This window comes from Tachypleus tridentatus, chromosome 1 (assembly GCF_004210375.1).
Source record: "Tachypleus tridentatus isolate NWPU-2018 chromosome 1, ASM421037v1, whole genome shotgun sequence".
Taxonomy (NCBI): Eukaryota; Metazoa; Arthropoda; class Merostomata; order Xiphosura; family Limulidae; genus Tachypleus; species Tachypleus tridentatus.
The window spans coordinates 141,581,644-141,594,173 of NC_134825.1; the positions used below are offsets into that span (position 1 = coordinate 141,581,644).

The following is a 12,530-nucleotide window of genomic DNA, read 5'->3' on the forward strand; positions in this document are numbered from 1 at the left end:
TTTATTAGGTTTTCCCAAGTTTGAATGAAATATTCTTAGCTATGTTTTATACAGGCTTGTGGACCAAGAGCAATATTGACAATCAAAGGAAGAAAAAAGGACGAAATTTGTTTAACATTCGGAAAATAAACTTTTTGTTGCTATTATAAATACTTTAAAAACTTTACCGATTGAGATATAATGTCTCAATTGTTTGTTTTTTAAATGGTTTGGTTGTTTGTTTTGAATTTCGCACAAAGCTACTCGAGGGCTATCTGTGCTAGCCGTCCCTAATTTAGCAGTGTAAGACTAGAGGGAAGGCAGCTGGTCATCACCACCCACCGCCAACTCTTTTACCAATGTGAGGTTGACCGTAATATTATAACGCCCCCTCGGCTGAAAGGGCGAGCATGTTTGGCGCGATGGGGATGCGAACCCGGGACCCTCAGATTACGACTCGCACGCCTCAGCACGCTTGGTTATGCCGGGCCCTTTTTAAATGGACTTTGTTCGTATGTTTTATTACAAATTTTGTAAATTTCCTGGACTATTCAGATATAATGTCCCGAGTGTTGTTTTTTAAATGACCTTTGTCCGTATGTTTCATTACACATTTTGCAAATTTCCTGGACTATTGAGATATAATGTCTGGAATGCTGTTTTTTTAAATGACCTTTGTCCGTATGTTTTATTACAAATTTTGTAAATTTCCTGGACTATTCAGATATAATGTCTCGAGTGTTGTTTTTTAAATGACCTTTGTCCGTATGTTTTATTACAAATTTTGTAAATGTCCTGGACTATTAAGATATGATGTCTCGAGTGTTGTTTTTTTAAATGACCTTTGTCCATATGTTTTATTACAAATTTTGTAAATTTCCTGGACTGTTGAGGTATAATGTCTCGAGTGTTGTTTTTTAAATGACCTTTGTCCATATGTTTCATTACAAATTTTGTAAATTTCCTGGACTATTGAGATATAAAGTCTCGAGTGTTGTTTTTTAAATGACCTTTGTCCGTATGTTTATTTCAAATTTTGTAAATTTCCTGGACTGTTGAGGTATAATGTCTCGAGTGTTGTTTTTTAAATGACCTTTGTCCATATGTTTCATTACAAATTTTGTAAATTTCCTGGACTATTGAGATATAAAGTCTCGAGTGTTGTTTTTTAAATGACCTTTGTCCGTATGTTTATTTCAAATTTTGTAAATTTCCTGGACTATTGAGATATAATGTCTCCAGTGTTGTTTTTAAATGGACTATTGAGATATAATGTCTCAAGCGTTTTTTAATGGACCCGTATGTTTTATTACAATAGTTGCAAATTTCCTAGGCTAGCCCTATTCTGAACCATTATTGTGCTTCATAGTACTTTATTTATCATTATCAAACGTCTCGCTATTTACTTTTTCATATAAGCCAAAGTCTTAAGTCTTTTGTTTTATTAATTACTTATTAAATAATTAATTAATTAATCTTTACAAAGATTTCTTGTAGTTTTCTGAATTTATAAATTAATTGTAGTTGTGGTTTTTTTCAACCAATAATAGGTTGTTTCAGAAATCTCTTACTAATATTGACATGGACTGGATGAGGGCGTATGGTAAACGTGCCCATACCATGAAGCTAGTGATTCATGACACGTGTCCAACTGCTGTGAAAAACGCGCTCCGCAATTTAGAACCACGAGCGTTCGTAACTCGAGCATTTTGTATTTCTTCTAAACAAATTATGTGATAAAAAATTTCAAAACAGTTGAACAATGCAATATACCGAAAATGATATTTGTCCAAAAATAAAAAAACTGCAACAATAAACCTTAACATATATGCAAAAACGGCTCGTTTGGGTTGAGAAAATATTTTACATAGAAGAGCAAACAACGTTTCGACCTTCTTCGGTCATCGTCAGGTTTTTTAACCTGGTCGAACCTGGTTTTAACCTGGTTTTTTAAGAAGGTCGAAACGTTGTTTGCTCTTCTATGTAAAATATTTTCTCAACCCAAACGAGCCGTTTTTGCATATAAATTTCTCAACAAGTGGGTTTCTCGACATCACTGAAACCTTAACATCAAATTTTCTTATATTATTTAAAGGCCCTCTAGTGACTTTGGAGCTATATATATATACATATACACACACACATGGATTTAAGTAAACAAGGCGTTTTTTTATTTATGGCCCCCTTCCCCACTGAATTGGCTCAGTAGTAAGTCACAAGGATTATAAGGGCCTGACATCGCTAGGTGGTTATGGGGCGCTTAAGTCCTCCTCCTACCAAACATGATCATTTTTCAGCCGTGGAAGCATTATAATGTTATGGTTATTCCCACTATTCGTTGATAAAAGAGTAGTTCCAGAGTTGACGGTGAGTGGTGTTGACTAACCGCCCTCCCTCTGGTCTCCCATTAGGGACGATTAGCGCAGATAGCTTTCGTGTAGCTGTGTGAGAAATTCAGAACAAACCACAGAAAGTGAGATGAAACACACAGTAAGGTTTATCAGGTGTGTTTTCCATTAAATAAAGACTATACATTCAAAAGTTCTACACTGAAAGTTATTTCTATGCTTTATCGTCGTGAATTGTTTCGATTTACTTGAATAAATTATCATAATAATTATCCATAAATAATGTCTGGAATTCGAAATGCGCTAAACGGATCGTAGTAATATTTAAAAAAAAAAAACACAGTTCTGAAGACAACAGTTCTTAGGTTTCAATTCTGCCATTGTTCAGTTATTAATTATCCTGGGGTTGATTAAATTTTGTTTTGATATGAGTCCTTCCCCTGTTTCCTTAATAATTAGTGAAACAATCCACTACTGTTCCCAACACTTTAGTCACGAAGAAGTGGTGACTGGTTTTAAATTCCTTCTAAACAGTTTACCACAGATGTTCACTACATTTGAACTATTACTTATGTTAAGGTCTCAGTAAGAGCTGATAACAGTTTGAAGAAACTGGTTTATTTTTCAAAATCGTTACGTTAATGTTTTAACACCACTTAATCTGATTAACGTAGGAGTAACTTGAGAAATCTATTATTTTATTACTTGTGGAGTAATATCAGTGTAAGAGTAAGTTTTAATAAAATAATTTATTGTTCAACAAAGACCATTGAGTCAGCAAAAAACAACAACAAACAAACAAACAAAATTCAAATGAATGAATGAATATAAAATGATTTAAGGGGTCACGACTGGTATACATTAAACCTACAGTGGCATCAAGTAACACTGCTGGCTAATCACGGATAATAACAGGCCACGTGCATATTGAAACCTCATGTGTGACGATACGTCACTTAAGACGTATGCCTTATTTGAAACAAGAGTAAATTAAACCAGTATTTATTATTAAATACATTGACTGTCTTTGTCTAAGACTTGAGACAGTGAGTGAACTTTAGGATGAAGGATGATATTACTACAAATGGTAGTGCGTGGCCTTACTGTCCGAGGATTTTTCAATTCGCGTCCCGTTGTTACAACAATTTGCTCTGTACTTTGGAACCGTGGGCGCGCTGTCATAGTGAAATTCAAATCCCATTATTCGATTAGAAAAGAGTAGCTGAAAAGTAGGCAGGCGGCAAGTGCCGTTGAGTAGCTACTTTCAATGGAATTTATCAGTTCAGAAGTACTAAACCATACACTGATAGCCCTCGCGTAGCTTTGCACGAATATTCTAAGACATACACAGTAAGATAATTATTTCAACGTTATTCAATTCCTGTGTACTCCAGAATATTTTTATATCTCAAATAACTTAATATGTGTTAAATGTGCTTCTACAGAGGCCCTACTTTTTTGTTTTGAGAATAAATTAAACCAAAATTACCAGTAACAAATACTTGTATTTCTTGCTTTTGAAGTTAATGCGTAACGCTGTGTTTAAGCTTACAGACCACATAATTCTTCTCGTGAATCAAGGCATGTGCACGTTTTGCTGACGTCACGACAGTACAAATTACAATGTTAGGCTTCCCTTATGTGACATCATTTTAGTGTCTACTGGTTGAAAGAAGGACAACGTATGTAGGTATGTATTTGTTTATTCTTAAGCAAATACTATACTATGTTGCTCACATCGTGGGACTCGAAATCCAATTTTTAGCTTTATCCGGTCTTAGACTAGTACATATATTATCATTGACGTATACCAGAATAGCAATGGCCAATTTTTAATGCAGATTAAAAACTATCGTTTTGTGACAGTTGCAATGTCCTAGATGTTGAGTATATACAGGGTGTCCCTAAAATGTATACACACTTTGAATGATCATAACTCACTCAAACTTTCTTTTTCTACAGATACAACTGATCTGAAGTAATGGTAGAAGCAAGACTAAGCTTTGAGAAAGGGAAATTTATCTTAAATTGTTTCTTTTCTTTTGAATTTCGCGCAAAGGATATCTACGCTAGCCGTACCTAATTTGTACCTAATTTGCTAGCAGTGTAAGACTAGAGGGAAGGCAGCTAGTCATCATCATTACCCACCGCAAACTCTTGGGCTACTCTTTTTATCAACGAATAGTGGACTGACCGTCACATTATAACGCCCCACGGATGAAAGGACGAACATGTTTGGTGCGACCGGGATTCGAACCCGCGACCCTCGGATTAACAGTCGAACGCCTTAACACGCTTGGCCATACCAGGCCTTATCTTAAAGTGCTTCTGGAAGTGCGTAAATGTAGCTGAAGTGCAAAGACGGTTCAGAAAGGAGTTTCAAACAGATCTACCAACTCGACTCACCATTACTCGCATCAGAGATAAGTTTGAAACAAATGGAACTGTTCAAGACGTCCATAAAGGGCGTTCTGGAAGACCGAGGTCGTCCACCAGTCCCACACGAGAAGCAGAACTGTTGGAAAGTCTCCACCGATCTTCAAGAAAATCTGTTCGGCAAACAGCCCGTGAGACAGGAATCCCAAAATCGAGCGTCCATCTCATGTTGAAGCGCGTTCATTGGAAAAAGTTTTATTCCGGCATTAGTCCACGCCCTCAATGAAGATGATCCTGACCGGAGAGTTGAATTTTGTGAGTTGCACCTGGTAAAATCTGCAGAGGATGCACAGTTTCCAAATAAGATTTCCCCACGTTCACCAGACCTCACACCTCTGCACTATTTTTTTATGGGGATACGTCAAAGATAAGGTTTATAGCACAAAACCTGCAACAATCAATGAGCTGAAAGCAGCAATTGAAATAGAATGCACCCAAATACCAAATTAAATGATTCGTGAAGTTTGCAATTCCATCTGTCCGCGTTATCAGTAGTGCCTGGATCAGAATTGTCATCAGTTCGAACACCTGCAATAACTCAAAAGATTCTACACTTGTCTTCTTAAACTTGGATAATAAAACCTAGATATATCTTAATAAATATTGTATTTATAATCATTCAAAGTGTGTGTATATATTTTTGGGACACCCTGTAGTGTATGAGATAAAATTAATCATGGATTTGACACTTTCTGGAGTGGTGGTTAAAGTGCTCGACTGGCAATCTGAAAATCGTGGGTTCGAATCCCTGTTACCGAACATGCTGTGGCGGCATTATAAATAATGTGACGGTCGACCAACAACATTCTTTGGTAAAATAGTAGCTCAAGAGATAGCAGTGGGTGGTGATGATCAGCTGCCTTCCCTTTAGTTTTATACTACTAAATTAAGGACGGTTGGACCAGACAATCCTCGTGCAGCTTTGCTTAGAATTCAAAACAAACGAGAGAATTAGAAAGCTGAAAGACATACTTCGTTTTTCATGGTACATAAAATTCACAATGATTTGAAACATAATAGTTTGTTTATAGTTGAAAGACGCTGGGTCAAAGATAATGGAATTTTATTTTATCTGGATATTACTAAAACAGGCAAAAATTGGCTTGTTTCGAAATTTTTGCGCAGAGCTACATAAGTAGCGTCTTGGATATAGATATCCCTAATTTTTAAGCAAGCACAAAATTTTGGAGCGCGAATTGTGATTCAAACCCGCGACCCTCAGATTACGAGTCAAGCTCCCTAACTGGGCTTGTTACAAATTAGAAAAGCTTGCACTGCTAAATTAGGGACGGCTAGCGCAGGTAGCCCTCGAGTAGCTTTGTGCGAAATTCAAAAAACAAACAAACAAACATAAAGCACCAATGAAAATTTACAAAAATATAAATATTGTAATTAATACCTGTGTACTTATTTACAAAATTAATAATTCTACCCAGTTTTTGTGGTTAGTTCTTCACAGTGAATGTTGTAACAAGCCACACAACACGTTGACTCAACACGCTGAAATATGTGAGCTGACCAATAGGAAACAGCATAAGAAAAAGAAATCAGTTCGTGGTTTAACAGAGACGTTACAAAACTTGTTATTTGAAGAAATTCTACGAGTTCTACTCTTAAGGATAACCAACATTTTTCAACAGACTTTCTGGTATTAATTTACTAATTCCAAACGATCAGATGAATTTGGGGTACATTTTGCAGTGTTAAATACTAGCCTCTTTTTTTTTTTTTTTTACAAATTACATGTAACATTATAACTCAATATGTTAGTGATTTTCTACTGTCTCTGTCTCAGAATAAACCAACACTTTCAAATCTTTAAATAATCAATCATTTTTCAGTATTCACACAGAAGTATTTACAAGCTATATAAACTCATTCAAATATATTTTCTCGTGGAATACAACTAATCACAAGAAACGTTTAAAAATCAGTATAATAAGGCTTAGGGTAAATATTAGCTTTGACTCAAAGTAATTTCAGTAACTGTATGCAACGTGAGATAAATTTATTATTATTTGATTGAACTTTATTGTATGAGTGTGTTTTCTTATAGTAAAGCTACATCGGGCTATCTGCTAAGTCCACTGAGAAGAATCGAACCCCTGATTTTAGGGTTGTAAATCCGTAGACTTACCGGTGTATCAGCGGGGGATGAGCTTTATCATTCAGTTATCACTTGTTCGGATGATATTCGCATATGTTCATCAATATACAACCCGGCATGGCCAGGTAGTTAAGGCGCTCGACTCGTAATCTGAGGGTTGCTGGTTTGAATCTCCGTCACACCAAACATGCTCGCTCTTTGAGCCGTATGTGTGTTATGGTCAATCCCACTATTCGTCGGTAAAAAAGTAGCTCAAGAGTTGGCGGAGGGTGGTGATGATAGTTGCGTTCCCTCTAATCTTATACTGTTAAATTGGGGACGGCTAGAGCAGATAACCCTCCTGTAGCTTTGCGCGAAATTCGAAAACAAACAAACAAAACAAAAATAGATAGTTCTTCGCTTTGTTTAACAAACTTGAAAGTTAAAGATTACCAGGCTTAATTAGTTTGATGGTTAGAGAACTCAGATCGTTAGAGAACTACTGTTTGTTTGTTCGTAGAATTTTCGATCAAACCTACATAAAACCTCACTGGTAGTGAAATGACAGACTAATAGAGTAGGCAACTGGAACTGAGCACCGTCAGTTTTTTGGATACTTAGATCGGAAAGTACAATTTAAAAGTTAGTATAATTTTTCACCGACAGTCAGTGGTGTGACACGCAAATCATTAGGCCACACCCGCTGAAGAAATCCACTAAATGGTTCAAGAGAATGAATCAATAACAAGTACTTAAATCAACAACAAGAGGGAAACGCTTATACTGTTCAACGTTTTCCATAACTCTTTCTTACATGACTTGTATTCAACTTCAATCGTCTTTTTCTTTTTCGGCTTTCAAAAGTAACCCTGCTTTTTATTTTTGGTCAGAATTGAGAACAGTTTTAACATCAAGGTTTTGGTGTCCAGAAGTGGACACGACTTTAACAACAAGACTTCAGTGTCAAGAACTGAACACGACTTTAACAGTCCAGAACTGGGCACGACCTTAACAATAAGGTTTCAGTGTCTAGAACTGGGCAGACTTTAACAAGGCTTCAATGCTCAAACTTCGTATTTGCTAATTTCAAAGTGTGCTTCTTGACTGATGTCTAACCCTCAGCTGTACAGTAAATTAGACAAAACGTAAAGCGTGAATATCACATACAGAGGGGCACGTGCAGCAAGCAGTCTTACCTCCTGTAAAACATAAACCATTTTATTTTTATTATCAGATATTTGATAACAAGGACATAGTAGCAGTAGTCTGAAGTACACGAGTTCGTATTTGATTTTTAATTATTAGTTAACAAAAACGTATTGCACGTTTCGCTGCTAACATGAATATCAGTAATCAATTCTGCTGTCTCTTCTGACAATAAATAGAAAAGTATAAACCCTCAGCGAATAAAATGAGAATAACAAAAAGAAAATATGTTGAAATGTTTGCCATAAAAAGAAACTATTCAAACTGTCTTAGCCTTCCAGTGGTTCATCGGGAAGTCTACAAGCTTAAGACACTAAAATTACGGTTTCGATATCCATGGTTGGCAAAGTACAGGTAGTCCACTGCGTATCTATGCACTTAACAACAACCGATATTAACGTAATATTAGTGAATTCCACGGTTTTTTTTTAATTTTATTCTACATTAGATTTTTTATTTGATGAAAATAAGATCTCTTCTCTCCTATACTATGACATTTCGGTTAAGTTAACCATTCAACGGAATTAGCAACTCAAACATTTATAGCCAAAACAATCACTTTAATAACGTTAAGCGCAGTGGGCTATCTGTGCTCTGCCCATCATGAGTATCGAAACTCAGTTTTTAGTTTTTTAAGCTTACAGACTTAGCACTAAGCCACTGAGTATTAATAACTTTAATGAACGTGAAGTGATGTATTTATTACTAGTGATAATATTGATGGTTGTAAATCGAAAGTTAAATAAAAAATAAATTTCTGACAGACTGGTTTGCAGCGACAAAAATCACTTTACATGTTGAAAAAACATCTGTGTGATTATAAAATATAACAACACACATGAATATAATTCCAAGAAGAACAATAAATGATAAAGAATATAAAAAGATTCGCCGAAATTATACTTCTAAGAGTGTAATTATTGTTTCCTTGTTAAGCAAAAACCTACACACTGAGTTACTGCTGCTCTGTCAATTACATGTTTTGAAATTCAATTTTTATCGTTACATTTGTAAATATGACAATGAAAGTTCATAAAACTGCAGTTTATTTCATTGGAGGTGTGTTTTCTTATTGCAAAGCCACATCGGGTTATCTGCTGAGCCCACTGAGAAGAAACGAACCCCTGATTTTAGCGTTTAAATTCGTAGACTTACCGCTATACTCGCTGGGGTTGTTTCATTGGTTGATAATTGTAGCACTTTCCACTGTTGATTTCGTAATTGTGCTTTCTCTGCTCGATTCCAGTTTTTTGTTCAATCTCAGAGTTTACCGAACAGATGTGTAAGACATCAGTATACAGTATGTAGACCAAACGTAGTGACAAGCTTCACCTGAATGTCGTTCACTGTCAAACACGAACGTGTAGGTTTGCTTTTAATTTAATTTTCTTTTTTAGAGAACCAATATTATTACTACGCTAGTACACATACTGAGAAAATTATACTCATGAGCAAGGTGAATGTGTGGGTGTCATTTTAATCTTAGCCAAGGGCTCTTTGTTCGTCAGTTCATAAATCATGCTTTTGTAACGTTTCAATATGGCGGCACTTCTCGTTCTGAACGTTCTAACCGTTTGGTTACTAACTGATTGACTTATCATCGGCCTGTGCTTGGAAAGTAGCAATGAAAGTAAACGTAACTGTTTTGTTTGTGAGCTAAAAAACAAGTCGAAGCTACACTAAGATAGAATTTGATGTAACACTTAGACTTCAAATGATACAGGAATTGTTACATTTACTATGAGGGTGCTTTTTATTCAGTGAGGTTTTAAAATTATCAGTGATCAAGTTTGTGCCTCGTACAAAGCGTCATCGTCAAGGTCAATAATCTTCCTACATGTCATGCCATCTTTTAACCAGTTGTAGAACTACTACTCCACTGAGTAAAAACAATTATGCTATAATTCAGAATCTGCTAGCAGCGATGACATTTCTTGTACTTAACCTTGCAGATAAAGATGTATACATACCCATTTTAAATGTATTGTTTGTTTGTTTGTTTTTGAATTTCGCAGAAAGCTACTCGAGGTCTATCTGTGCTAGCTGTCCCTAATTTAGCAGTGTAAGACTAGAGGGAAGGCAGCTAGTCATCACCACCCACCGCCGACTCTTGGGCTACTCTTTTACCAACAAATAGTGGAATTGACCGTCACTTTATACGCCCCCACGGCTGAAAAGGCGAGCATGTCTGGCGTGACGGGGATGAGAAACCGCGACCCTCAGATTAGGAGTCGCACGCCTTAACATGCTTGGCCATGCTGGGCCCATTTGAAATGTATTTCAAATGCCAAATACTGTTTTTACACATGATTCTAATAAGTAACGAAATTTAGATTATATAATTCAACATGTGGTTGGTCGTAAATACACCGTAAGAGTACGTTTGAACGTAATAATAGGTAATTATACAAGTATGTTATTGAGAAATTTAAGGCCTGGAATTTGAAACATCATTTAAAGAAAGAGCAGTTTACCTCTTTGTACCTTAATACACCCCAACATTTCATAATTTTGTTTAAATATTACTTGAAAAACGGATAAGATAAAATAAGTTCAATTATGAATCAATATGCCCTAATTGTCAAAGTGAGCCACCATAAATCCGCTGCTAAGATTAGTGCTTTGATCTCTGCAGTGGGTACTACGCAGATAACTTATTATCCTTTTTTTTACGTTTAACAACAACAAAAAATTGTTTGTTTGTGAAATTCGCGCAAAGCTACACAAGCTGCTTTAACCGTCCTTAATTTAGCAGTGTAAGACTAGAGGGAAGGCGGCTAGTCATCACCATCCACCGCTAACTCTTGGGGTACTCTTTTACCAACGAATAGTGGAATTGATCGTCACATTATAACGCTCCCACACCTTAATGGGTGAGCACGTTTGGTGTGACGGAGGATTCGATTTGTGTGTTTCTTACAGCAAAGCCACAACGGGCTATCTGCTCAGCCCACCGAGGGGAATCGAACCCCTGATTTTAGCGTTGTAAATCCGGAGACATACCGCTGTACCAGCGGGGGGCCGGGGGATTCGAACCCGCGACACTCGGAGTGGAGTGGTGTGCCTTAACCACTTGGCAATGGCGGGCCTAAATAAAATGAAATCGACTGTTTTTTATTTCAATATACTAGTAATTTTCATATTTCGCTATTTAATCACATAAAATTAATTGTACGCTTACTTATTAACTCTGAAAGGTTCGAAAAATTAGAATTACTGACACCATCACAAGAGCATATGTAACGTTTTGTATGCTAATAAGCACAGATATGACAGATATTTATTCCAATGTTTCTAACATTTTTTTTAATTTTAGAAGTAAATTATCTTATATTCATTTTTACATTTCATCTCATCTTACAATTGTTTGTTATCATTGCCACGAGTGTTACAAAATTATAATTATATACGTTTCCAAACGTAACAGACCCGGTAGAGGTCAGGTGGTTGAAGTGTTTTACTCGCAATATGAGGGTCGCTGGTTCTAATCCCCGTCTAACCAAACATGCTCACTCTCTCAGCCGCAATGGCGCTATAATGTAACGGTTAATCCCATTACTCGTTGGTAAAAGAGTAGCCCAAGAGTTGGCGGTGGGTGTTGATGACTTACACTGCTAAATTAGGGACGGCTAGCGCAGATAGCCTTCGTGTAGCTTTGCGCGAAATTCAAAACAAGCAAACGAATCTTTAAAAAGGAAGCTCACAGAAAAGCAATAATTATAAATGAATGAGTCTCGTGACAACATAAGTTTGAGATTCGTTTCAAGATTCTCGAAGAATCAGTTGCCATAGTTACTAATACAGTAATAGACTACTGTGTCCACATATGACACCTGAAGTTGAGCTAGATGTAAATTAGTTCTAGTCAGCTCCAGAAACTGGCCCAGAAAAACAGCATTCGATATGTCAAGCGGTGACACAAAATATTCACCTGTACTTTTAGCTGTGCATATGTTGTAAGCTAATTAAATCGTTTTGATGGTAGGTAATTAGTGCCTGGTTGCTTTCTCTCTGGTCAGAAGTTCAAAATTAGGGACGGTGACCGATACTCTTAATAGTTTTTGACATAAATGCAAATGCAGGTGGCGTCCCTTTTCTAGAGGCATCCATTTCACATTTTCAGTATACATATCTTATTTTTTATTAAATATTTCAAACTGCTAGCTCTCCTCTGTTTGACCCAGTTAACAATAACCTTCTAGCTGACCTACTCTAACGAGTGATGACCTTCTAATAGTATCACTGAAAGCTGATGGCCGTCCATTTGACACTAAAAATACGCTTCATCATATAGAAAATATTTACCATATTAGGTTATTATCGGTGCTTCTGCGGGAAAAGCCTTAGACATTACAAAGAGGTAGCCAGCGGACACTCTGTCTTACTTATGTGGCTGTGTATGGTGATTTCAGCTCCTGTGCTCGAAGCCAGCAGTTTTCAGTTATCATAATTATCATATGGATTATGCGAAATGC

The 12,530-nt window shown here is 36.4% G+C and overlaps 1 long non-coding RNA gene across 1 annotated transcript in view; it reads right to left on the reverse strand.

Annotated features, from left to right (window-relative positions):
- Nucleotides 1-3,233: 3,233 nt before the first annotated feature.
- The window catches only part of LOC143225764 (uncharacterized), a 52,681-nt gene continuing 43,384 nt past the window's right edge, over nucleotides 3,234-12,530 (reverse strand). The window contains exon 5 of the long non-coding RNA XR_013014067.1: nucleotides 3,234-5,291. This is a non-coding gene — a long non-coding RNA (uncharacterized LOC143225764). The remainder of the gene's footprint in view (nucleotides 5,292-12,530) is intronic.